A 4,536-nucleotide genomic window follows, 5' to 3' on the forward strand; every position below is an offset into this window, starting at 1 on the left:
CCAGCTCTCCTGTTGATATGTAACATCGTTTCAAACTTTCATTCCATCGGCACCCATTCTCTGAGTCCCTACTGTTTCAGCCATTTGGAGATAAAAACGACTTGGTCCTTGCTCTACAGTAATGGTCCCCAAACTTTTGGTGATGTGCTGCTCTGTTCTTAACAGGCTGGGAACTATACCAGACGCAGCCTGGGGGTTGGGGACCACAGCTCTAGAGGAAGGAGCTCAATGAGTTGGGAGGGGGTGAGATGTATGGACCCAGAAATACCAAGTTGGGCAAAGTCGTAGAATCAGGTCCTCGTTCCTTTGGACCTTGGCTGGTGATCCCAAGGACGTGCTGCAGAGGAGAACGGAGCTGGTTTCATCACTGGTGTCGATGTCCTCTTCTGTGCAGGGCCCTCTGTCACTCTCCACCCTGGTGGAGTCATCATCACACTGTTACCCTTGGCCAGCCGGTATAGAGACTGTCTGCAGTCTGAATTCCTGACTCCTAGCCCGTGAGCATCCTCCCACCCTTCTCCCACCCCCAGCAACCCTCCAGGACCTGGCAGGTTGGTGTTGGCTGTCTTAGGCTGTCAGAGTGCCTGATGTTGACCTTGTATTTGTCAGCAGCTTTGACCATTGTGCAGAGCACTCTGCTTTACACCGAGGGTGACACTGGGGATGCAAAACAGAACTCCAGCCCTCGAAGAGGGCTCACAACTTAGTTGTGCCCCTCAATTCCAGTCTCTTGCTCTCCCCAAACACTCAGGCCATTTTAAAACCCTCTGGAAAATAAACACATTATGTTTTTCTTGTGAATCATGTATAAGATGATTATAAAGTAGAATTAATATTTCATGTCTTAAAACAACCTCCTTCTCATCTCTCTTGCAGTGAGCTCTGCCTCTCCAGAATTTGAGGGTAAATCTCAGGGTTTCTGCAGCACCCAGTGTGTCCCCGAGTGCAAGCTCTCTTGGCCTTGCATGGAAGGGCTTATTCACAAGGTAAGTCCTCCCTGCTAGAATGGATGCTTGCTGAGGGCAGAGACACATCCTTTATCTCCATGTTGCCAGGGCTTGGCACAGGGGCGCTGCTCAGGAGAGCCTGTTGAACACCTGAAGGGAAGAAACCGTTTCTGGATTTCGATAATACATCTGTCCTCTCAGGCCTTGCCCTTCTAAACCCCAGAGTCCTAGTGTCCTGTCTGAGCTGCTCGTGTGTGCTGTACCTCATAGCATCTCAGGGAGGCTTTAGGCTTTGTGGCTTTTAGAGGCACGTTCTATAGTCAGGGTGTGTGCACACACATATATGTGTAGATGCATGAACATACACTCTGGTTATTCTGGTTACACAGCATTGCGCTGAAAACCCCATAGTATCAGGCTGTCCTCATTTAGGTGTCTAAAAATAACAACCTGAATAGAATATTCGTTCAAAAGTGCTTCATGGTTGCCAAGCGCTGCCACGGCCACTCACTCCAGGCAGAAGTCACAGCAACCCGGGGAGGTGAGTGTTACTCGCCTTTCCCATTTCACAGAGAGGGAAACGGAAGCTCAGAGAGCAAAATTGTTTTGGCCAAACTCAAACAGCTCCAGGTCTCCTAGTCTCAAAGTCAGAGACTTCCTGGCACACAGTGACGGGCTGGTGCACAAGGCTGCACAGCGCTTGGTCCCTATCCAGGGATGAAGTTGCAATGCTCTCGTGCCCTGGCTTGTTGCTAAGACCCAGTTCTGGTCAGGAGCTTGTTTCTCGGGATGGGCTGAACTGGAAACTAGAGCTTCACAGTGAAAAGCAGTGCTCTGTGTCTTACCCACCCAACAACTGTAGCTTCTTGAAAACTCTACTCAGTCTAGCTCTATGCTGGGCAGTTTTACTTCCGCATTAACTTAGCTATCTATGTGTCCTGACTCCAGGATTCACAGAGGAGACACCTTGACCCAGCCTGGGCTACAAATGGGGGATATCGGAGAGAGAAGCTTCTGCAGGAATGAAAGTGTAAGCTGGGTGTTCCGGGATGAGTAGGCACTAGCAAGGCACAGGGTATGAGTGAGGAGCTAGAGAGGCCAGGCAGACAGAAGAGCATTCAGCCAGGGAAAGAGGTTGAGCAGAGAGACTTTATTATTCTCTACATCCACCTTCATGATTTTTACTACATATAGCCATATGCACTACCACCTGCACAATTCACATAATATTTTATTGCACTATTTTAAAAATTTAAATATATTTATATAAAAAGGACATACTGTATCATGGGTTTGCTTGTTAGTTTCTCTCTTCCTTATGCACATCAAAATAAATACCTAAGTATTTGAGTGGAAAACAGCCATCCTTTAACCCTCTGAAATCACCTGGTATTCCCAGGTAGAGTGGGCACCATGTTTGGGAATCAGTGAACAAAGGCAGGGTCATGAGTAAGAGCACGAGCGTGGGGGGACCGCTGAAAGAGCCAGTGTGATGGAGCGAGAGAGTTGGGATGGGAGGATGGAGGACTGAACGGGGCCTCAACTCGAAAGGGCTTGTGCGCCGGGCTCAGGCACTGGGAGGGATCGTCTCCGAGTCAGGGACAGAGAGTCACTGAAAGGCCGTGCTATGAGAAACTCAGAGGCAAGGGGGAGCCGGGACCTCTTTCTCCCGGCTCAGTTGGTCTTTGAAGGTCTAGACCTCAACTATCGGGAAATCTGGAGGAGGCACATCTCTAGTGGAGAACAGGCATTTGAGTAAGAAAAGCATCTCCCTGACAGCTAAATGACTCTGAGCAAGTCACATAACCTCGAGTGGCCTCGAGCATTCTGTCTGTAAACGGGACTTATGTCACGGTGCCTGGGCAGGATCTGCAGGTTGTGGGCCCCAAGTCTCCCTGCCCACCTCCCTCTAGATCAGGGTTTCTCAACTTTGGCACTAGTGTCACTGGGGCCAGACGCCTCTTTGTTGTGAGGAGCTGTCCCTTGTGATGCAGGGTGTTTAGCAGCATCCCTGGCCTCTGCCTCCAAGATCCTAGGAGCATCCTCCCAGGTATGACAACCAAAAATATCTCCAGACATTGCCAAATGTCTCCTGGAGAAGGAGGATGTCACTCAGACTTGTCTTTAGAGAGATGGAGTGAGTTCCGGTGGCCTCAGCAGCGAGGAGAAGGCTTCCTGCAGAGGGGCTGATGCCTCCAAGCTTCAGAATCTCAGATGGGAAAGGAATAGTCAATGAAGGAGTTTTTGTCATTGTCTTTGTCACTGAAAGGGTGACTCATGGATTCCCTAATACTCACTGACTACTGATTCACTCATTGGTGTCCAAGGAACATAGAGTCTCTTTGGGACCCAGAGGGTCACATGCTCCTGGTACTCAAAGGCATAACCCCATGCTTCCCTGCTTGGGCCTGTCTTCCACACAAAGGCAGCTAACAGGAGAAAAGACCCTTATTTTGGGCTGAGAGCAACCATGGGAATAATTAGGACAAGGACCCGACATGGCAGCAGATTCGCACACACTTTCCAGATCCTAGGACCTGGCCAACCTGTTACTTGACTCATAAAAATCATTATAGTAATAGCATCACTTGAGCATCTACTGTGCACCATTGCACACACTTATCTGATCCGCACGGTAGTCCATTATCCCTGTGTGATACGTGAGGACACCGAAGCTCTGCAGGATTGGGCAACTTTCAGCCCACAACTACCTGGCTCCAAGTAGGTACAAGTCCTCCTTCCTGGCGGTGCTGTGAGAAAGGAGGGCACCTGCACAGGTGGGAGGGTTTCGAAGAAGCACAGTCATCGACTGGCTCCTTAACTGTTGCTTTGGGTGCCAGAGCTGCAAGCCACGTGGATGTAAACAAGAGGACGCCACCTCTGATTATTTACTGTTTATTTATTTATTTTTCAACATCACCTTTACTGGTTCGACACCTCTGATGTTTTTAATCTCTTCTTTTGGGTGGGGGGAATCATCTGAGATATGATGATGTATTTACTCTTGTTACATAAAGCCAAGATAAAGAAAAGCACACAAATACAGCTTCATGCATGATTATGAGGCACACATCATTTTAACCATCACCCTGTCAAGAAATAAAACTTTGCCAAAAGGCGGGCACGGTGACTCACGCCTGTAATCCTAGCACTCTGGGAGGCCGAGGCAGGAGGATCACTTGAGCTCAGGAGTTCAAGACCAGCCTGAGCAAGTGCGAGACCCATCTCTACTAAAAACAGAAAAAATTAGCCAGGCGTGATGGCACGCACCTGTACTGTAGTCCCAGCTACTCAGGAGGCTGAGGCAGGAGAATCACTTGAGCCCAGGAGTTGGAGGTTGCAGTGAGCTAGGCTGACGCCATGGCACTCTAGCCCTGGCAACAGAGCGAGACGCTGTCTCAAAAAAAAAAACTGCCAAAAAAGTGGGGGGAAAGGAAGGCCAGTCAGTGGTGTCCAGCTTTTAAAAAGAGAATAATAGGCCGGGCGCGGTGGCTCACGCCTGTAACCCTAGCACTCTGGGAGGCTGAGGCAGGCGGATTGTTTGTGCTCAGGAGTTCGAGACCAGCCTGAGCAAGAGCGAGACCCCGTC

The sequence above is a fragment of the Propithecus coquereli genome, unplaced genomic scaffold, assembly GCF_000956105.1.
Source record: "Propithecus coquereli isolate 6110/MARCELLA unplaced genomic scaffold, Pcoq_1.0 Scaffold130, whole genome shotgun sequence".
NCBI classification, from domain to species: Eukaryota; Metazoa; Chordata; class Mammalia; order Primates; family Indriidae; genus Propithecus; species Propithecus coquereli.